Source organism: Mus musculus, chromosome 11, assembly GCF_000001635.26.
Source record: "Mus musculus strain C57BL/6J chromosome 11, GRCm38.p6 C57BL/6J".
NCBI lineage: Eukaryota > Metazoa > Chordata > Mammalia > Rodentia > Muridae > Mus > Mus musculus.
Window position 1 is genome coordinate 41,738,642 of NC_000077.6, and position 23,701 is coordinate 41,762,342.

The following is a 23,701-nucleotide window of genomic DNA, read 5'->3' on the forward strand; positions in this document are numbered from 1 at the left end:
TGTCTTTCATAGTCTCTGGTGAAAAGTCTGGTGTAATTCTGATAGGCCTGCCTTTATATGTTACTTGACCCTTTTCCCTTACTGCTTTTAATATTCTATCTTTATTTAGTGCATTTGTTGTTCTGATTATTATGTATCGGGTGGAATTTCTTTTCTGGTCCAGTCTATTTGGAGTTCTGTAGGCTTCTTGTATGTTCCTGGGCATCTCTTTCTTTATGTTTGGGAAGTTTTCTTCTATAATTTTGTTGAAGATATTTGCTGGCCCTTTAAGTTGAAAATCTTCATTCTCATCTACTTGTATTATCCGTAGGTTTAGTCTTCTCATTGTGTCCTGGATTTCCAGTATGTTTTGAGTTAGGATCTTTCTGAATTTTGCATTTTCTTTGGTTTTTGTGCTAATGTTCTCTATGGAAACTTCTGCACCTGAGATTCTCTCTTCCATCTCTTGTATTCTGTTGCTGATGCTCGCATCTATGGTTCCTGATTTCTTTCCTAGGGTTTCTATCTCCAGTGGGTTTTTTTTATTGTGTTTACTTCCCTTTTTAGGTCTAGTATGGTTTTTGTTCATTTCCATCACCTGTTTGGTTGTGTTTTCCTGTTTTTCTTTAAGGACTTGTAACTCTTTAGCAGTGTTCTCCTGTATTTCTTTAAATGAGTTATTAAAGTCCTTCTTGATTTCCTCTACCATGATCATGAGATATGCTTTTAAATCCGGGTCTAGCTTTTCGGGTATGTTGGGGTGCCCAGGACTGGGCGAGGTGGGAGTGCTGCATTCTGATGATAGTGAATGGTCTTGATTTCTCTTAGTAAGATTCTTACGTTTGCATTTTGCCATCTGGTAATCTCTGTAGTTAGTTGTTATAGTTGTCTCTGGTTAGAGATTGGTCCTCTCGTGATTCTGTCAGCCTCTCTGCAGACCTGGGAGACTAGCTCTCTTCTCTGAGTTTCAGTGGTCTCGGCAGGCATGCTCTACTCTTACAGGGAAAGTGCACAGATATCTGGCATTCAGACCTGCCTCCTGGCAGAAGATGAAGGCCAGAAACAGGACCTGTCCCAGAAGCTGTGTTGCTTTGACCTGTCACAGAAGCTGTTAGCTTCTGTAGTCCACACTCTCACCAGCACAGACTAGTCTCTGAGGAATCTGGGAACCAAGATGGCTCCCCCAGGTGCTCAGGCAAAGCCCTCCAAGGCAGGGCAGACACCTCTCCTCTGGCATGGAAGGTGCCGGATGTCTGGAGCCAGAAATGGGGTCTGCCTCAGAAGCTGTCCTCTAGAGAATTGGGGGTGTCCGCAGATGTTGCTCCCAGGTGACCCAGTGGTGGCGCCTACCAGAAGGGATTTGGACCCTGGTCAGGTTGGGTTTTCTGCTTTCCTCATGCTGTCTCAGGTCCTGCATGATTCGATTGGAACAGAAGTTATGTTCCACTCACCGGTGGTCCTAAGATCGCGTGGTGAGTCTTCTAGGAGACCTTGGGGGTGTCCGCTAACTCCACGCCAAAGGTGACCCGATACTGGAGCAGACTGGAAGGGATTTGTAGCCCTGGTCAGGCCGGATTTTTTTCTTTCCTAATGATGTCTCAGGTCCCGCGCGATTGGGTTGAAACAGAAGTTGTGTTCCACTCACTGGTGGTTCTAAGATCCTGTGGAGAGTACTCTAGTGGACCTTAGGGGTGTCTGCCAACTCTGCGCCCAAGGTGACCTGGTGCTGGTGCTGACCAGAAGCCAATAGTCATTTTTATATCTTGCTTTAAAACTTGGGATTTCAGTATATTCACTGGGTCATATGATGAACAAAGGAAGATACCTTTCACTGAGGACTGGAAGAGTTTGGAAGCTTTTGATTAAAATAAAAATTACAAGAATCATAGCAACTTTAGTTGACAATATTATTCTCAAACTCTTGGAAATCAAACTGTTTAAATATTTTATGTCCCGAGAAATATTAAAATTGGGGACCTACAGAAGCAGGGCCCAATGAAGGAAGCCATGCCTCCTGCCTTGTGCTCCACTATAATAAAGGAATGTGAGGTGGAGAGGTGGGAAAGATGTAAGAGCAGAACAGTGCTTGTGCTGCAGAGACTCAGAACTGGAACAGTGATGGCATGGCAGCGACAGATATATGAGAAGGATGAGGTTGATAGTGAAACAGGTTTTTGACTAGTGTGGTAGGTGGCATGGTGGTGTGCAGCAGACTGCAGCTTATGCAGGTGTAGGCTCAGCCCCCAAACAAGCTGCCTGGCCACAGGGTTATTTTGGCTCTGGGTAAAGATGGAGGCCAAAATGAGGAAAGTTTCATTTTCTGGACTGTATCTCCTCAAATTTCCACTGTGGTCTATGAAGCAGCCGAGGATCATATGTAAGTTATAGGTCAGTGTCCACTGTCCATGTTAAAACCTAACACCATGAGGACATCTGTGGCCAGTGATGCCTTGTTTATATGGGGGCCATAGGAATATGAGCAACCTGTGTTGCCCCTGAGGCCATGGTGATGTTCTTTTCTGGGCTGCCTGCAATGGACATCCTTGTGTGATTCAGTGGAGCTACTACAGGTGGAAGCTGTGTTCACTTATTTTGTGAAACTCTGAAGAACCTAGAAGCTGAGAAGAAGCTCATGACCCAAGTTCTAGAAGACTACAACAAGCAAGGAAGTTACTTTAACGCTGATATCAATGACTGCAGATATACAATTGAATAAAGGAACATGGAAGTGGGCTGTAATACCCTCTATCAACCCTCCTCCACCCACAGAAATAACAATCTAAAAAAGGAAGCCATCAAAGAGAGGTTTTAATATTGTGATAATGATGGTGAAGAGCAGCAGCTCTCTACAACTGATGGCTTTTTTTCAGGGGTCTAGATTTGGAAGGCTTAATTTTCTTTAGGGGGCAGGCCATTGGGAGTTAATCATGCTACAGTAAGCATAAGGACAATACAAACAGAAGTTATTTTGTTTTTGGTATTGTTGGGGGAGAGGTCATAAGAAGTGGGGAAGGCAGACATTGTAGGACTTGGAGTGATGGTCATCTGGCCATATTAGGTGAAATTTCTATAGAATCAATAAAAATATTATTTTCTAGAAAAGATGTTAAAACTTATTAAAACTTAGTACTAAGAGAAAGTTGTCCAAACCTTAAAAACCAGCATGTAACCCTAAACTTTATAGGAAGGTTTTTTTCAAATATAAGAACAGATTATGTTCATCTTTTCAAAAATTACGCTTTCCTTTTCATAGACAAATAGAACTATCTTAGCTCATTCATAAAATTATGATGAGTTTACTACAAAAAAATCCTCAGTAAATACTATATTAAAAACAAAGCAATTGGAGAGCATTACTTTAACATTCTCAAACAAAGAACTAATAAAATGACTCACTGATGTGTTAGGTGCACACTACTGAAGGATGGTCATTCTGTGATGATCTATGATTAAATACACATTGGGTGACAAACCTAGATAGTTTCCCTGAAACCCTCCTTCTTACAGAGATATATTTGTTTGTCTAACTGCTAAGGTGGCAGTTCAGCTGGATCTACTTTTCCCAGGTGTCTTGGTAATTAACTATGGCCAAATATTTGTCAGGGGAATTCAGGAAGACATCATTCTGTCAAAGACTTGAATGTGGCCATTCTTCATCTGAAGTGGGACTGTGGGGACAAAACTTCTGAAGATGATGAAGTAGAGGAAATTTCAAATGACTAAACACAGCCAATAGACTTGTAGCAATCTATACTATAGTAACCAAACATGATTTTTTATTATTATTTAGGAAATTTGTATTACTATGTATGTATGTATGTATGTATGTATGTATGTATGTATGCAAACATATAAGGCCTATGATTTCCTCAATGAGTTTACAATTTGCATTGGTCTCAGCAAATTGTCCTTTTCTGTATGGGTGAGCATCCTCCAAATTATCCAGTGTATCACTAAGAGAAAAGCAGGAGAAATTCTCTGGTTTTTGCTCTCTGCCTGGTTGCTTGAGCTGGGGCTTTTTATCCACTCATTTGATTGCTCATGTTCACCTCCTTCCTTTTTCTAGACTGAACTACACCAATGGATGTCCTTGGTCTCCAGAATGCATATGGCAGACAGTATCTGTTCTCAGCCTTCATAAATGCATTACTAATCCAAATATAAACGGAGATGACAGAGATGTATATCCATTTGTATGTACCTTAGTTACTATTCTATTGCTGTGAAGAGACACTATGACTAAAGCAACTCCTATAAAAGAAAGCATTAAATTGGGGGGCTTGCTTACAGTCTTAAAGGGTTAATGCATTATAATCATGGTAGAAAGCACAATGGTTTGCAGGCAGGCAAACATGGTGCTAGAGAAGTATATGGGAGCTACATCTTGATTTTTTAGGTGGCAAGCAGAAAGAGAGGACGAGAGGGAGAGAGGGAAAGTGCGAAGGAGAGAGAGAGAGAGAGAGAGAGAGAGAGAGAGAGAGAGAGAGAGAGAGAGAGACTAGACCTGGCATAGCCTTTTGAAACTGCAAAGCTCATCTTGTGTAACACACAACCTTCATCAAGGACATACCTACTCCAACAAAGCCATAGCTATTGATCCTCCAAAACAGTTTACCATCTATGAAAATATATGAGCCAATGGGAACCATGCTTATTCTAATACCTACAGTATAATTATAACATACCTATACTATTAGTATCTACAAAGTACACAGACAGACAGACAGACAGACAGACAGACAGACAGAGAGATTGATAATCTTTCAAATTTCTTTCTTTGAAGAATGTCCAATTAATACTGGTGGCTTCATGGATAGAACTGTAGATAGGTAGTAAAAGTGAGTGTAAAAGTAAAAATTTGATAACAGCAGGGATAATTCAGGAGTCAGTGAAAATTCAAATTTCTTACTAATTTGTTGATGTTTTGCTTATTCTCTTGAGCTCTTTTCTAATTGCTCTGAACTTTGGTATTGTTCCTTTATTCGGTGCTTGGATGACTGATGGTAAGTTTAAAGCTACCTAGTAAGATTGCAGAAGAAATGCTATTCTGTCTCTAGAAAATGGAGAAAGTGCGGTTTTAAATGGGAGATATTTATGGAAGGCTGCCAAGTAATAACATTTCCAGCAAAATAACATTGAAGAAAATGTATATCGTGAAGCAAAGTGTTTGAAAATGAATTTCCAAAGAACCATGTATGCTCGTGTGAGCCCTGAACTGCCCATGCTTGTATCTTCAGAAGGCAATTTGTTTAGCCTGAAGACCGACTTCTGGGCTCAATCGGTGTTTCAAATAATATGGTTTGTAGCACGCATAGTTTGGCAGCTCATGGGATGGTTATTGATGTTTTAAAAATTGATTACAGTCTCAGCTCCAACAACAATCTATAGCTCTGGAGGTGGAAACACATCATCAGGGTTAAAGCTCTCTGGGTGGTTCCAGATACATAAGGCCTCTAGGTCATTTTTCTGAAGAAAGTATTGTGGCTGAAAACATAGAATACAATAAAAAAATCAACTTCAATTTTTCTTACCTTGAACACACATCAAGTCCACAGCTCCCAACATTATTTTTCAAATCTCCCATTATTTCTTCCCAACTCTTTCCCACTCAACACCCCTTTCCTTTCATATATACAAATGCCAACACTCACCTGAAAGAAGGGAAGTCAAGCAGACAAAAGTCTTTGCTATATTCCCTGCTCTTGGTTATGTTGGTAAGCTTGCACAATCCTTCCCAATCTCCTTCACCTTTTCCTAATCACCCCGACCCCAAATGCTGGGGGGAATGGATGTAGACTCACACAAACAGTAATTAATTTTTTACCACTTATATTTATCCCAAACATTTCTAACTACATTTTGTTCCCAAATATATGGCAATCTATCAAAAAATTCAGGAAATGAACTCAAGAAATCAAAACTCTATTTGTTTTCAAGAGTAAACAGTACAGTGATACATAGATGCAAACAGTATTAAAATTGATTGCTTTTCTCAATTCTGGAAAGTTTCTCAACCGGAGAACTTTGAGAAAGGAGTCTGAAGATCTTAAGAGTGACATGCACTAAAAATAATCTATAATCCGTCACAGCATTGGTGTGGCTTTCTTCTTCCTGCTGTGTTTTTGCCTCATGCACTTCTATGAGAACATTTCCTTTAGTTTCTTCTCAGGTCATACTGGGCTGCTTTACTTTTTGTCATAACAACTAGCAGAGAGAAGTGATCAAAGGAATTTCAGCTGGACCGCTCAAATGGGTGTGCACGTGCATTAGCACAAATACCTTATGTGCAATGGCATAGAGGATATGGTGTGTTCCAGGTCTCAGAAAAGGCTATTGCAGAAAGGTAGCTTGGACTGCAACGACTTTATAAGACTCAAAAGGAAAACGAAACACTGGTCAGAAGCCAAAATATGAACTCTTTCCACATCCACCCATTTGAATCACGTCCATTTGCTCCATCGTCTCCTTATCCATGTGTCAACTTAAATACCACTTTTTGGGAGAGACTGCTCTGAGCTCCTGATCTCAGTTACTCTCTATTAAAGCCCCTTTTCCTTTACAGAACACTTTTAATATTCAATATTATTGATTTATTTCATTTTTTGCCTTGCCTCGGAGGCTGAAGCACTGATGAGGGCAGGGGTCTCTGCTGCCTGTGTCTATCACTGTATTTTTCAGGGCCTCCAGGAAGAAGGGAATTAGTTACTCTATGGTTATCATCAGGAAGTGCTCAATGTGGAGAACTCTAAATGGGCAGCTGCAGTTTTGCAAACACAACTAAATTTTTGGATTTGGGTCAAAATTAAAATCAAAGTGATTATTATAATTGTAGGTGACAGTTTAATATTATTTATGGAATGCTTCCCACAGTCCTAAATACTTTCCATACAGCAATTCTCAATGTCATAATAACTTAATGAGATAGGACATATTATTTCTGTACTTTTTAGTGGAGGATCTAAACAAAATGGATTTATAATGTCTCCAATGGCATATACTTTGAGAGTATTAGAACCAATGGTATAAACCCAAGTAAGCTAGCTCCCGATCTAATATCTTTATTGCTTTAATATCATTTAATATCATTTCAGTGCAATAGTTTTCTGTCCATGAAAACAACACAATGAGGACCAGGATTCTTCCTCGTTAGGATTCCAATTTGGCTAAGACTATAGAGTGGGAATACGTCTAGGTTTCTCTTTTATGCAGTTTCTTCTTTATCAGATATTCTAAATTACCCTTAGCAGATAATCTTGATGGTTTTTATCTCTGTCTTTTCTGCTCATTCCCAGAGAGAATCTATAAGCCATTCAAAGTAGTATATATCAGTAAGCCAGTATATATCACTAGTATATATCACTAAGTATATTCTTAGTATATATCACTAAGAATAATAGTATAGAAAGATGGTAAGTGTAAGACCCACCTAAACTAAATAGTAAGGTTCTGAGGAAGCTGATACTGAAAGGGAAACAAGGAGAGAGAGAGAGAGAGAGAGAGAGAGAGAGAGAGAGAGAGAGAGAGAGAGAGACAGAGAGACAGAGAGAGAGAGAGAGAGAATCTTCCAAAGTACAGATTTAAGTGTTCTTCAAAGTTAACTTTGTAAAAAGACTAAGGTATGAAATAATGTAGTGACTGAGCAAATATCTACCTCCACCACTTTGGGGCTAAAAAAAAACTATATTTTCAGTTATAAATAGAAATCATACTTTGCAAGAGTAAATTAAGAATATATTTTTCATATCCATATATCTATGCAACAACAGTTAATCTAAAAGGCCATGAAGTTGAATAATGTGTTTAAGGGGGAAAAGGGAAAGGTGAAATGATATAATTGTATTATAATCTCAGCAATTAAAAGAAATAATTTTAAAATGATTAAATTAAGCACAGTATTTACTACAGACTATGTAGATGAAAAATTTTAAAGAAAAAGTCCATTTTATTTCCTAACCATTATCCATGGTTGCTCTTCGACAAACTCAGAGCTTTTTGTAAGCCATGTTAGGTGGTTCAGTTTAGGAAGTGCCAGTTGGATAATGAAATTTGAACTAAACTTATTCAACAAGAATGACATTTCTTTCAGCTTACGTTCAAAGATATGGTAACTATACAAGGAATCTGCTAATACTTTTTTGCTCATGGAGAAAGTAATAACAATTAAAATATTGTTTTCAGTTTTTCACACTTGAAGGCATATTTATGTGTTGAATATTGGGGTGTTACTAGACCCTGATGTGTTTTTAAAACATTTTCAAATATTTAAGCCATGAGGTGAGGTCTATTGTTTCTTCAGTCATAGTCTCATCCAAGATCAGCCCTTTTCCCTAGGGGATCCTAGAGCACACACTGTTGTATCTTATATCTTGGGTATCCTAAGTTTCTGGGCTAATATCCACTTATCAGTGAGTACGTATTGTGCGAGTTCCTTTGTGATTGGGTTACCTCACTCAGGATGATGCCCTCCAAGTCCATCCATTTGCCTAGGAATTTCATAAATTCTTTTTAATAGCTGAGTAGTATTCCATTGTGTAAATGTACCACATTTTCTGTATCCATTCCTCTGTTGAGGGGCATCTGGGTTCTTTCCAGCTTCTGGCTATTATAAACAAGGCTGCTATGAACATAGTGGAGCATGTATTCTTCTTACCATTTGGGACATCTTCTGGATATATGCCCAGGAGAGGTATTGCTGGATCCTCCGGTAGTACTATGTCCAATTTTCTGAGGAACCGCCAGACTGATTTCCAGAGTGGTTGTACAAGCTTGCAATCCCATCAACAATGGAGGAGTGTTCCCCTTTCTCGACATCCTCGCCAGCATCTGCTGTCACCTGAGTTTTTGATCTTAGCCATTCTGACTGGAGTGAAGTGGAATCTCAGTGTTGTTTTGATTTGCATTTCCCTGATGATTAAGGATGTTGAACATTTTTTCAGGTGTTTCTCTGCCATTCGGTATTCCTCAGGTGAGAATTCTTTGTTCAGCTCTGAGCCCCATTTTTTAATGGGGTTATTTGATTTTCTGGAGTCCACCTTCTTGAGTTCTTTATATATATTGGATATTAGTCCCCTATCCGATTTGGGATAGGTAAAGATCCTTTCCCAATCTGTTGGTGGCCTTTTTGTCTTATTGACGGTGTCTTTTGCTTTGCAGAAGCTTTGCAATTTTATGAGGTCCCATTTATCAATTCTTGATCTTACAGCACAAGCCATTGCTGTTCTATTCAGGAATTTTTCCCCTGTACCCATATCTTTGAGGCTTTTCCCTACTTTCTCCTCTATAAGTTTCAGTGTCTCTGGTTTTATGTGGAGTTCATCAAGTTTCTCTTTCTATGATAGGTCATCTAAATCCTTCAGTATGCAAACAACTGATTAGACTTGGCCTGAGAACCATATGACAATTTAGAATTTAAAAAAATCAGAAGAGATGATCAGAAAGCTGGGCATTGGCCAGGTATTATTTTAGCCTTGACTTGTGGAGAAAATGCAGACAAGGAGCTCAGTTAGCCTCAACATTATCACCCCAGCTTCTCCCATCATATACTGCATCGTCAAGTTAAGCATCGTAGTATTTGCCTATAGTGTCAGCACTACAGAGGCTGAGGGGGGAGGATAGCTTGAGCCCAGCAGTTCAAACCCAACCTGTACAATATAACAAAGCCACAAATCAAACATTAATAGGTTACCTAACAATCAAATAATCTAAGTTTCTGATTCTACATCTGCATCAACAATTACAAAATTAGGATGGATTATTTACTGAAGCATTTGTTGTACCTGTGTCCTGATGTTAGCCAAGTCTACTTCACTTCTCACCCACACTACACACTTTCAGGATACTTGCTTCCTGTGAAATTAAATAATAGCACAGAGGGACATGTGTTTGGAGGGAGAAATGGGAAAAGTGAAAGGATATAATTAGGTTATAATATCAGCAAAATAAAGGAAATAAATAATTTTTAAAAGAATAAATTAAGCACAGTATTTGCTTAATAAAGGAAAGTGCTTATTGCTAAAACTATCTCCACAGAGATTGGATGGAGAGAAACTACCAACAGGAGATCAAAGAACATATGATTCTCTCTACTCACTACCAACATTCTGGCTTTGTAGAAGGAATAGCCCTGCATTGTCACTATTCTTCTACATTTCTTGCAACAAACATCTGCCTCAGGACACACAAAGGGGCACTATATAATAAAAAAGAAATGCGGTTACTGCCCTGAAGCAGTGAGTAGCAGTAACAAGAAATAATCAATTTAAAGTCCATTCCAATCCTCCAAAATCACAAAGTACAACCATATACTAATAAACCATATACTAATAAACCATATACTAATAAACCATATACTAATAAACCATATACTAATAAGCCATATACTAATAAACCATATACCAATAAACCGTATACCAATAAACCATATACCAATAAACCATATACTAATAAACCATATACTAATAAACCATATACTAATAAACCATATACTAATAAACCATATACTAATAAACCATATACTTATAAAAGCTCAGACAATGTCCAGTCCACTGGAGAGCACAGCAGTTTATATGATTTTCAGCCTTCAGAGTTGCTATATTGTTTGAATCAGTTGTAAAAAGTCTAAGAATGAACTAAAAGTGCAGTAAGACAAAGAGGGCAGTGGATGCACAAAAACCTACCAAACTGGAAAAAAGAATCCAAATACACAAATCTAGTGAAGCTCTAATAGAAGATAAACATGCAGTCATAGCCAATCAATAGGGAAGTGGAAGCAAATCTAAGGTCAAATGAAAACAATGAGCCCTTGAATTTGCATATAAAGTAAATCTTCACCTAACCCCACAGAGGATAAACTAATGACGATAGAGAATTCCAAACAGTATGTTCCAAACAGAGTTCCAAGCAATTCAGAGAGTGAACTTGTCATAGACCCACTAAAAGACCATTCTGGGCCAAGGGTGGAAACTGTAAGAACAAATACAAAAATTCAAACCCCAAGAGAGTGCAGTAAATAACTTATTGCTGTCTTTTGCTGCAAGAAGCCAGTTTCCTTCAAACACAACTGTATCTACCTGATCTACTTCTCCACCTCCTACATCTGATGTCCTACTTACAACAGAATACCCACTATCACAGTTCTATATCTGTAAACTTATGGTGGAGTGAGAAACAGACTGCCTTGGCCACACAGTAAATTCTGTGGAACTCCTCAGTTTTCTAGCAGGGTGTCACATAAGACTAATACATGTTCACTATAATCCTGGTGAATAGCACACAGTCAGTTCCAGAACCACTTGGTCATTTATAATGACTGAGCTGCTCACTACTATGGTCTCAGCCAATGTTTCAGCGAAAAGATAGATACAATAAAAGGAAAAAGAAATGCCCAAGAAGTAGAATAGTCTTTCCAAAACCACATCTGCATGCATGACCATTTAATTTGCGGGCTTGAAACAAAGGTGGGAACCTACAGTGATTGTGAAAAGCACTAGGTCTCCAAGATGAAACATAACCTGGATTTAGTTATGGTTGAAATGCGACAGAGCTGTTTGGAGCAGGAATTGTTCAGCTCTTTGCCGAGGACCTGAAGATGCAGTAAGTATATGGCACCAAGAATCAGTGGTGTATTGATTTTAAGAAGGCCAATTTTTACTTCAGTTGAAGTATAAGCTATTGAGACATCCCATTAGAGAAGGCAAAATGGCTGAGAACAGGAAGTCTGCACCCAATCAGCTGCACACTTTAGGAGAAACAGATGCCCAGGTGGACAGGGAAATCAGAAGCAGGAACAAGGTCATTGCAGGTGACTCCTCCAATGCACAAGCAACTCATTAGGAAAGAGCTAGTACTTCCAAAGTGCTGACATAGCCCAGGAAAACAAGAATACTGGCCAGATTCAGTAACATGTCAGCACCAAACAGATATCTTTCTCCCTTCTTTTGCTTTAGCATGTGTTATATGCAACTTTTCCTGTGCTTCAACCATAATGATCCATCAGCTTCATGTACTCTAAATACCCAGCTGATAAGTACAATACTTGGAATATAAAAATCATGTCCCAGCCAGAAAGTGGTGGCATGTGCCTTTAATTCCAGCACTTGGAAGGCAGAGGCAGGCAAATTTCTGACTTCGAGGCCAGCTTGGTCTACAGAGTGAGTTCCAGGACAGCCAGGATTACACAGAGAAACCCTGCCTTGAAAATCCAAAAAAAAAAAAAAAAAAAAAAAAAAAAAAATCATGTCCCCAGAGGGGTAGAAGAAAGTTAAGGTCAGCCTGCTCATAGCACAACACCAATTAAAAAAAAAAAAAAGAGTTGCATGCACAAAGTTTCTTTACTGGATACCTTTTGGGACTAGGAGCACATAGTTACCAAAACCACCTTTCCTGCAGGTACAGAGAGTACTCTGGATGCCAAGGCCATAGGAAACAACCAAGCTAGAAGAGTCATCTTCAGAACTGAGAATTCTAAACACTGCAGCTCCCATGGATAAGCCTGGTACTAGCTCAGCTACAGGCAGAATTCTTTCTTAAAAGCACCAGCCTTGACTTGGACTCTCACCTCTAAGAAGCCCAGTGCTTCATAATAGATGTAAATAAGAGACACTCCTTAGACCCCATTGACATCCTTTGCCTTCCCTTTGAATATTTGCATTTCCTTTGACTTAAAAACATCAAGTTTTAAAAGAGATACATAAACAAAGGATTTTCTGATATTGGAGGAGTGGTCACTTAGGCACTAATCATGTGGTGGTATGAAACATGTCCAAGCTACCTACTGCTGTTCCACAGAGAACTTTGTGTTTGGGTCCTTAAAGTTGTTAAGCCACTACCACTGTGCTGTGGGTCAGGATCAGAAATGGGAATACAGGTGTCTCATGAATGATCACATGAACCTTTTGGCCCCTTAATAACACTACCTTATTATTTTATGAAATGAAATTTTTTTGAACCAGAACACAGAGAAAGAAATGCTTTTGCTTTCTTGGATTTAAATGATGGTTCCTTAAAGGAAAGATCAGGTTCCTTCCTTGCAGAAGGAACCAAGTGGTAACAAGGCTCGTTCAGTGTATCCAAAGGGAGCTAGAGAACACTAGTATCATGATATCTACTGCAAATACAACTCTTTGCTTTGTGTGTTCCTTAAACGCATCCATAAACACTTGTGAAAAGACACAAAGCCCTTACTGAAACAAGAACTCAAAGAGGAGAAACACAGGTAAGACTTGCATGCATTATTTATATGACAATGTTCTCCATTTTTCGATAAACATGGAACAAGGCATTCTGAGAAAAAGCAAGACTTGCCATGCTGGGCTTCATACTGTGTGTGTTGTGGCATCATTCTTTTATGTCGCTTAAAACAAAAACTATACTGATACAAGAGGTGACAATACATGTGAGAAAAGTGGTTGCATGGTGTCATTCCTACCTTGTTTTTGATGCATTTTAGTCCCTTAGAAGAACCCTCGCTTCAGTATTGATAAGAAGTATGTGATTCAAAGCTCCTTACCTGTATTATAGAATAGAATTATTAAAAGACAGGAGAGAAACAACACTCGTGGATTGTCAAAAAAATAACCTAGCTGGCATCATAATTGTTTTTATCATATAGAAATACTCTTTCACATTTTAAAAAATGAATCTATCAAATATATGGCCCATGAGATGACTCAGTACCTAGACATGCTTACCACAAAGCATAGCCACCTCATTTACATCCCTAGGACCTCCATAGTGAGAGAAAAATAACGACTTCTACAAATTTGTCCCCTGACTTCCATGTACTTGTTAAGGCATCCACAATGCCACTTTATATTTGTATTTTGAACATGTAAAGGGGAACTTAAAGATGTTTTTGTAGGAAATGAAAGTGTCTTGCAATATTTTCTCAGGATGCCAAATGATACTTCTAACAGTGTTAAAAGAAAGGAAGGACAGGAAAAGGCAAAGGAAGAGGCACGGGCAATAAATAGTAGATGTTGAAGGTTTTAATATTGTGATTATTAGTGTCTTGAGATTCTCATTAACTTCTGAAATAGAGATAAGGCCACTGACTTTTATTTCCAGAAAAGACAGGGGTCCTGAAACCTTTAAAGATTTCTGTACTATCAAGAATCTGCATAAGTATGTATAAATCAAGTAACTATTGACTTGACTAGATTCAGACATTCCAGAAGATGAAATAAATGATAAGCTAATGTTAGTAAACACACATTTTCTGTCTTTTTTTAAAGATTTATTTATTTTATATATGTAAGTACACTGTTGCTGTTTTCAGACACACCAGAAGAGGAAATCAGATCCCATTACAAAGGGTTGTGAGTTACCATGTGGGTGCTGGGATTTGAACTCAGGACCTGTGGAAGAGTAGTCAGTGCTCTTAACAGCTGAGCCTTCACACAGTTTCTCCAATTGGCATATCACCCTATACTGTAGGTTAGATTTTAAATAAATCAGAGTCTCTTCTAACTCCTGTTCTCCTTATCATATTGCCTCCAACGTTTCACGCTTGAGCATTTCATTCAAATTTTTCTCATCAATCCCCCATACAAGAAATTTTACTCTGCATGGTCAAAATCACCTGTGGTCAACTAAGGTCTTAAAACCTGAAGAGATAAACTCCATAAATAAACAAGTACAGATTTTTAAACTGTGCAATGTTGGGGCATGTGAAAAAAATCTTCAGTGTCCTGCTTGCATGACCAAGGTCTCGGAAGATGACTCAGTCAGTAAAGTGTTTGCTGCATGAACTTGAGAAGCTGAACTCAGATCCTTGGCACCCACACAAAATCCAACCTCCTGGTTATAAGCCTCCGATTCCGATTCCTTCACTGGTGAGGCTCTGACTGGAGGATGCCAGAAGCTTTTGGCCAGTCAGTCACACTGAATTGTCACCTCAAATCTAGTGAAAGATGGTGTTTCAAAGCTAAGATAGAAATTGAAGAAGACACCAAATCTCTGGCTTCTATATTATACACATGCATACACTCAAGCCCATATAAACACCACACAAACAAACACACACACACACACACACACGCATTCACACACTCACACATGTACACACACACACACTCACACACTCATACATATCTATGTATTACAAAATATTTAAAGAATGGTAAACATTATACAGGAAAGATGGCTCAGAGGTTAAGAGCACCTATTATTCATTAAAAATGTCATTTATCACTTGAGTACAAATAATAATAATGATGATTCGTGTTTTCTCACAGAACTATGACCCTCCATCAAAATACTTTTGAACTTTTAAGGAGAAACCCACTTTATCTCCTATGATATTTAATGAAACTCCTGAGTCACTGGGATTCCTTGAGAGATAAGAGAATTTTGTTTTATATTCCTTTGTTTATTGAGTGGCTAATGGAAATATTATTTCCTCTTTTTTGGACAATTTTTTTTATTAGGTATTTTCCTCGTTTACATTTTCAATGCTATCCCAAAGGTCCCCCAAACCCACCCCCCCAATCCCCTACCCACCCATTGCCCCTTTTTGGCCCTGGTGTTCCCCTGTTCTGGGGCATATAAAGTTTGCAGGTCCAATGGGCCTCTCTTTGCAGTGATGACCGACTAGGCCATCTTTTGATACTTATTTCCTCTTTTTATTGTGCTCTCCTTTGCCTTGGGAAAATAATGAGTACATCATCCATGGTAAGCAAAACTGGTTGTGTTGCTTTGAAATGTGCAAATGAATGGATGGTTAGAAAGCTGGACTGTTTAACCCTTGTTTAGTAAAGAAGTCCCACTTCATAGCCATAGTGGTGCTCCTTGGATCTTTGCCATAGGTCCTCATCTTTCTTCCAGGTACAATAGATGGCTGGCTACCTTTACCAGCTCTGAAGCACTCTATCAATGTACTCTATCTGCTTCAGGTGGTTAGAACCAGTTCCTAAGTAAAAATTATAAAAGATATTTTTCTTATTTCTAAATTTCCCTCCCAAATGTCAAACCAATTTCCATTTCCATCTATGACAGCATCTAGCTAATATTCTGAGGGAGAGGGCAAGTTTTAAAAGGGACACAAATGACTAATACATAAGATAAACTGTTTCAAATTTTCTTGATCAGAAATTAAAAGTCTCTTCTCTGTCATGGAATCCCAGTGACTCAAGGAGTGCATTAAGTATCACAGCAGCTAAAGTAAACTTCTCCTTAAAAGTTAAAAAATTTCTTAGGCAAATGAATGGAACTAGAAAATTTCATCCTGAGCGAGGTAATTCAACCACAAAAGAACACACATGGTATGTACTCACTGACAAGTGGATATTAGCCCAGAAGCTCAGAACACCCAAGATATGCAAACCACATGAAACTCATGAAGACCAAAGTGTGGATAATTTGATCGCTATTAGAAGGGGGAACCGAATACCCATGGAAGGAGTTACAGAGACAAATTGTGAAGCAGAGACTGAAGAAATGACCATCCAGAGACTGACCCACTTGGGAATCCATCCCATATGCAATCACCAAACCCAGACATTATTGTGGTTGCCAACAATTACTTACTGACAGAAGTCTGTTTTACCTCTAGAGAGGCTCCACCAGTGCCTGACAAATACAGAACTGGATCTTTGCAGCCTACTGTGAGACTGAGCACAGGGTTCCCAATTAAGGAGCTAGAGAAAGGATCCAAGGAGCTGAAGGAGTTTGAAGCTCCATAGGAGGAACAACAACATGAACTAACAAGTATCCCCAGAGCTCCCAGGAACTAAACCACCAACCAAATAGTACACATGTTAGGACTCATGGCTCCAGCTGCATATGTAGCAGAGGATGGCCTAGTTGGTCATCAAAGGGAAGAGAAGCCCTTGGTCCTATGAAGGCTCTATGTCCCAGTGTAGGGTATTGCCAAGGCCAGGCGAGGGTGTGGGTGGGTTGGTGAGCAGGGGGACGAGTAGGGGATTTTTCGGAGGGGAAACCAGGAAATGCAACAACATTTGAAATGTAAATAAAGAAAATATCTAATACAAAAATTGGAAAAAAAAGTTAAGAATTTTGATAGAGGTCATAGTCCCTGGGAAAACATGAGTGAATTTTATCATGCAATACAGACATTTCCACTCTAGCTGAAGGTTAAAACCCCTTTGGAATCACTTTGAAACATGTTCAAACTTGCTAAGAAGTGATCATCAATTACATGTTTCTGTGAATAAACATCCAATTTGCTGCAATAATTTGCAGATACAATTTTGGCTCGCTGTGTGTATCTGTCTTTATTCCAGTGCACATAGCAGCGATAGATGCTATGATTACAAACTAGCTATGTATATATCATTTTAAATGGTAATTAGGAAACAAATCTCCTGAAAAAAACTGAAGGAAAGATTGCTAGGGTCTATTAGGTTTGAGTAATCCCATTTACCTTTCAAGTTGAATTTAAAGTATAAGAACGAAACAACCAAAAGAAAACACAGGCTGTGAGCTATATACATCATATATTTTCCAACAGTGAAACTAGGAACACACATTAAAGTTGACTTTAATATATATGTATATATTTTCCTTGATAATGGAGACAAAGAAGGATGCAGAAATGCTTGGAGATTAATTTAACCATTTGTCTTAGGGATGAGGCTCTCTAAAAACAATTAACCTTAAGTAAAAGAAAAAAAACTTATTTCAAAACAAGACATATTGTTTGATATGAAGGAATAAAAGTCTCTTATGACTTTTGCACTAAATGATTGTCTAAATTTGAAATGTTGGTAATACTAAGGCAAAGGAATGTGGTACACAGTAACACGCAAGACTGAGGCTCAGCATTTGTATTCACTATCAGTGTATTTGCTGGAATTTATTAGAAGTGTCACAGGAAATACTTTGGATATAAAGAATAATTTCTGGAGGATGATACTATATAAATTTTTAGGGGAAAGTATATTAAGTTAGGAAGAGAGAGTGGAAAAGTGGAAGAAAGGGGAGAGCAGGAGAGAGAAGGGAGAGAGGGAAGAAGGGAGCGAGAGAAAGAGGTAGAGAGAGGCAGAGAGACAGAGACAGACAAACCGAGACAGAGAGAATTAGCTCAGGATTTGATTTAACATCAAACACTAATATTTCATTATGGAATGTAGATAGAGACTATTTAGAATAACATATTCAAATATAAGCTCTCTAAAGGCAATTTTTGAAAAGGCTCTGGAATAAATTTGGAAAATTAAAAGACTATTGGGAAAGAAACAACCTGAGTTTTCTGGTATAAGAAATTTCATTATGGATATTTTTTCTTATTTTATTTTTTTATTAAATATTTTCTTCATTTACATTTCAAATGGTATCCCAAAAGTCGCTTATACCCTCTCCCCACCCTAGTTCCCAACCCACCCACTCCCACTTCCTGGCCCTGGCATTAACCTGTTCTGGGGCATATGATCTTCCCAAGGCCAAGGGCCACTTCTCCCATTGTTGGCTGACTAGGCCATCCTCTGCTACATATGGAACTAGAGACAAAGTTCTGATGAGTTCATATTGTTGATCCTCCTATAGGGTTGCCAACTCCTTTAGCTCCTTGGGTATTTTCTCTAGCTCCTTCTTTAGGGGCCCTGTGTTCCATCCAATAGATGACTGTGAGCACCCACTTGTGTATTTGCCATGCACTGGTATAGCCTCACAAAAGGTAGCCATATCAGGATCATGTCAGTAAAAAATGTTGCTGGCATTATGCAATAGTGTCAGGATTTGCTGATTATATATGGGATGGATCCACTGGTGGGGCAGTCTCTGCCTGGTCTTTTCTTCCATTTCAGCTCAGAATTTTGTCTTTGTAACTCCTTCCATGGGTATTTTATTCCCTATTCTAAGAAGAAATGAACTATCCACACTTTGGTCTTCCTTCTTCTTGAGTTCCATGTGGTTTGCAAATTGGATCCTGAGTATTCTGAGTTTCTGGGCTAATGTCCACTTATCAGTGAGTGCATAAGATGTGGGTTCTTTTGTGATTGGGTTACCTCACTCAGGATGATATCCTCCAGGTCCATCCATTTAACTAAGAATTTCATAAATTCATTGTTTTTAGTAGCTGAGTAAATTACTCCATTGTGTAAATCTACCACATTTTCTGTATCCATTTCTCTGTTGAGGGACATCTGCATTCTTTCCAGCTTCTGGCTATTATAAATAAGGGTGCTATGAACATAGTGGAGCATGTGTCCTTATTACAAGTTGGAACATCTTCTGGGTATGTTTTTCTAGCTATAATTTAAAGATAAAAATCCCTCTGTCCTTTGCTAAACACAATAATCATAATTGCTGAGAATTTTCTAGGAAAAAAACAACTATCAGCTTATTTGCCTTAGAACTAAGAAGTGCAGACTCCTTTTTAAATACAGTTTTTTTTTAGCAGGGCCTCTCCTGCTGAGCTTAATTGTTGGCTAAAGTGTGGGGGCTACTCTCAGCCTCCCCGGTGCAAACTGAGACTGAATCAGCAGATAAAGTTTTAACCATTTTTTTTTCTTTCTTATCAACATGAAACATAGAACAGTAAGTCATTCAGACAAGGAAACAAAAACATACATGAATTGACATGTGGACAGAATGGTGCACCAAATACAGACAATACAAAGAGGGTAGAGAACTTGATGTAACCAAAACTAAGGATGTCTCCTGTAGGGGCCAGAGAGAATTAATTTCTTAATTCTTAACTTCTTAATTAATGTCTCCTGACTTCCCTCCATCCCTGGGAGAGGTCCAAAATCCACTTTCCTCTTTTTCCTTTCCTTTCCTTTCCTTTCCTTTCCTTTCCTTTCCTTTCCTTTCCTTTCCTTTCCTTCCCTTCCCTTCCCTTCCCTTCCCTTCCCTTCCCTTCCCTTCCCTTCCCTTCCCTTCCCTTTCCCTTTCCCTTTCCTTTCCTTTCCTTTCCTTTCCTTTCCTTTCCTTTCCTTTCCTTTCCTTTCCTTTCCTTCCCTTTCCTTTCCTTCTCTTCCCTCCCCCTCCCCTCCCTTCCCCTTTCCCTCCCTTCCCCTCCCCCTTCCTTCCCCTTCCCCTTCCCTCTTTCCCCTTCCCCCTTCCTCCCTTCCCCCTTCCTCCCTTCCCCGTTCCCCCTTCCTCCTTTCCTTTCCTTTCCTTTCCTTTCCTTTCCTTTCCTTTCCTTTCCTTTCCTTTCCTTTCTTGTTTATAACAGGCAGCTTGTCAAACCAGGATTAAAACCCAGATTTCCCAATCATCCAAAGCTTCCAATTCATCCAATCCAAGGGCAACGCACAGAGAAAACACAATCTCTATACACTAAATGCTCCCCAAATAACCCAAAGGTCTACCATGCTGAATCTTTTCTGAAGCCACCATCATCAGCCCACACTTAGTCAAACAGTTTACAGCCATTAGCAAAACCTTCTCTGCCCATTCTCCACTTCCTGCAACCAACAAAAACACCAACCACAAAATGAATTATACGTGTTTGAGGAAATGATTTCCTAACTTCCAATAAAGCCTTATCTACAAATTTTTGGCACAATGTAGGATTGGGGAGTTGTAAATAAGGTAACAGTAAGAATTGAGCAATATTTTGATCTTTATGAAGTGTCTTTATAATGCTTTAACCATAACTTAATTTTACCTAAAGTATCAGAATCTACAACTCGAAGTTTTTCTTATAACTGGGGCTGTGTCCTATAACGAGGTCCACAGTTCCTGAACAGAGCTAAGAGGCTGCCCCTTATCTAGGTTTTTGTCTTACCCGATTCTTTAGTGAGTGGAGTCCCATCTTTATTGGACTTTGACTTACATTCATTCCTCCAAGGTTCTCTTCACCACAATGTGGGCAGAGACCTGGAGGAAGGCCCTTACTAGTTCACCATGCCTGACCTCAAGCTGTACTACAGAGCAATTGTGATTAAAAACTGCATGGTACTGGTATTGTAAGACCCCCCAACTCAATGTGTTTCTTATACCCCTAGAAATGAAGCCCAGCGTGGAGTTCTTTGTTCTTTTGCCTTCAGCCTGAGAGAATGATGACCACTGGGTGACCCACCCAGGTGCCTGACCCATAGTGTAAAGGACCAAGAATGTTTGCCGAAGATAGCCTATAACCTTTCTGTGAGAGATGAGCTGTAATTCACCATCCCCATTCTTACGATGTTTACTCAGCATCCTCATTCTTTGTGGTCTTATCCTCCCCTCACTTTGCGGTTTATTCTTTAAAAGCCCTTGACTGCAACTTCTGTGGGTCGATCTCCTCTGCCCCTGTTTGGGTTATGAGCTCAGCTTCAGCATATTGATACCCAAATAGACCTCCTGCGATATTGCATCAAGAATGGTTTCTCTCCAATTATTGGGGTGTCGGCTCATCCCGGGACTTGAGCGAGTGTCCCCAGAAATGGGGGTCTTTCAGTACAGTGACAAACAGGTAGATCAATGGAATAGAATTGAAGACCCAGAAATGAGCCCATGTACCTATGGTCAATTGATCTTTGACAAGGGAGATAAAACCATCCAGTGGGAAAAAAGACGGCATTTTCAACAAATGGTGCTGGCTCAACTGGCAGTTAGGTTGTAGAAGAATGCGAAATGATTCATTCTTATCTCCTTGTACCAAGTTCAAGTCTAAGTGGATCAAAGAACTCCACATAAAACCAGAGACACTGAAATGTATAGAGGAGAAAGTGGGGAAGAGCCCTGAAGATATGGCCACAGGGGAAAAGAAAAATCCCTAAACAGAACTGCAATGGCTTGTGCTGTAAGATTGAGAATTGACAAATGGGACCTTATAAAATTTCAAAGTTTCTATAAGGCAAAAGAAACTGTCAATAAGACAAAAAGGCCACCAACAGATTATGAAAGGATCTTTACCAATCCTAAATCAGATAGGACACTAATATCCAATATATATGAAGAACTCAAGAAGTTGGACTCCAGAAAACCAAATAATCCTATTAAAAATGTGATACAGAGGTAAACAAAGAATTCTCAACTGAGGAATACTGACTGGTTGAGAAGCACCTGAAAAAATGTTCAACATCCTTAATCCTCACGGAAATGCAAATCAAAACAACCCTGAGATTCCACCTCACACCTCACTCCAGAATGGATAAGATCAAAAATTCAGGTGACAGCAGATGCTGGCAAGGATATGGAGAAAGAGGAACACTCCTCTATTGCTGGTGGGATTGCAAGCTGGTAAAACACTCTGGAAATCAATTTGGTGGATCCTCAGAAAATTGGATATAGTACTACCTGAAGACCCAGCAATACCTCTCCTGGTCATATACCCAGAAGATGTTCCAACTTGTAATAAGGACACATGCTCCACTCTGTTCATAGCAGCCTTTTTTTGTAATAGCCAGAAGCTGGAAAGAACCCAGATGCCCCTCAACAGAGGAATGGATACAGAAAGTGTGGTACATTTACAATGGAGTACTAGTCACCTACTAAAAACAATGAATTTATGAAATTCTTAGGCAAATGGATGGATCTGGAGGGTATCATCCTGAGTGAGGCAACCCAATCACAAAAGAACACACATGATATGCACTCACTGATAAGTGGATATTAGCCCAGAAACTTAGCATACCCAGCATACTATTTGCAAAACACATGAAACTCAAGAAAAAGGAAGTCCAAAGTGTGGATACTTCGTTTCTTCTTAGAAGGGGGAACAAAATATTCATGGAAAGAGTTACAGAGACCAAGTTCAGAGATGAATTCCTTATCATGGATTGTCTCATAGCTCATCTCATGGTGAGAATAAGCTGGTTACTTTTGACAGTTGGAAATGAAAGGAAGGAGATGCTTCCAAGCATAAATGGGAAAATGGGAGAGAAACAGGTAACAAACAGTGTGGTTAGATAGAGGAGGTGTGACCCTCACAGATGGGAACTCTGAATTTGAAGGATAATTTAGCAAACTGACAGGGAGGCATCTGAGCCTTTTGATGACAGATTCATTCACTTTCCTTCCCATATCTCTTCCATTAGTTAAAATGTTGAAGGGACTGGTTTGCTCCCATCTCTTTTACTGTATATCCCTAGTCTCCACATGGTTGAATTTAATTACTAAACAGATATCAGGCCAATTGGAAGAGAGCTGATTGTAGATTGTTAGGGGAACATTTGCACTGTAGCACCTTTGACTACAAATGAAGGAGCAAATAATCAGATGATTTGTGTTTAGAATGAAAGGCATGCATGTATATGAATAAGTGTTTGTATTGTTATTCAGCTTCTTGCTGGGGCATGCAGTTCCCTCATTTTCATAGGAGAAATCAAGAAAGACACAAATGTTATTATCTCAGCTCATGTCTTTGTTTTGCCCTTCAAACACTGTATTGACTTTAAGTTAGAACAGCTGGGGATTTATAGGCTTTAGGTATTTTTTAAGTTCACATCACCAAAATATTTCAGCGTATTTGGCTTACTGTTCTTTAAGATAACTAGATCATCTTATCTTTTATTTGAAACAGCACAATAAAACAAGTAAAACACCATTTTCTCTACTTGGCATAAATATTAATTTATGCTTTCCCAGTCAGTATAAATGTTCTTCATCAATCAATGTAAAATTGTTATTAAATACTAAATGTTATTAATACAGTCCCATGTTAAATGTTGGGAAATTTTTCTTCATGGTTCTCTACTATTATTTTTGCCTAGAAATTTCATTTCCTAATCGTTCTCTTATTGCGTCCCGCTCGACCGGCAAGAAAGACGCAACAAACCAGAATCTTTCGCGGCAAAAGCTTTATTGCTTGTTTCTCAGGAAGATTCCGAACCGG

General features: G+C 39.0%; 1 long non-coding RNA gene across 1 annotated transcript in view; it reads left to right on the plus strand.

Annotated features, from left to right (window-relative positions):
- Nucleotides 1–23,701, plus strand: part of A230004M16Rik — a 258,459-nt gene that overhangs the window by 28,298 nt on the left and 206,460 nt on the right. The window lies entirely within an intron of this gene.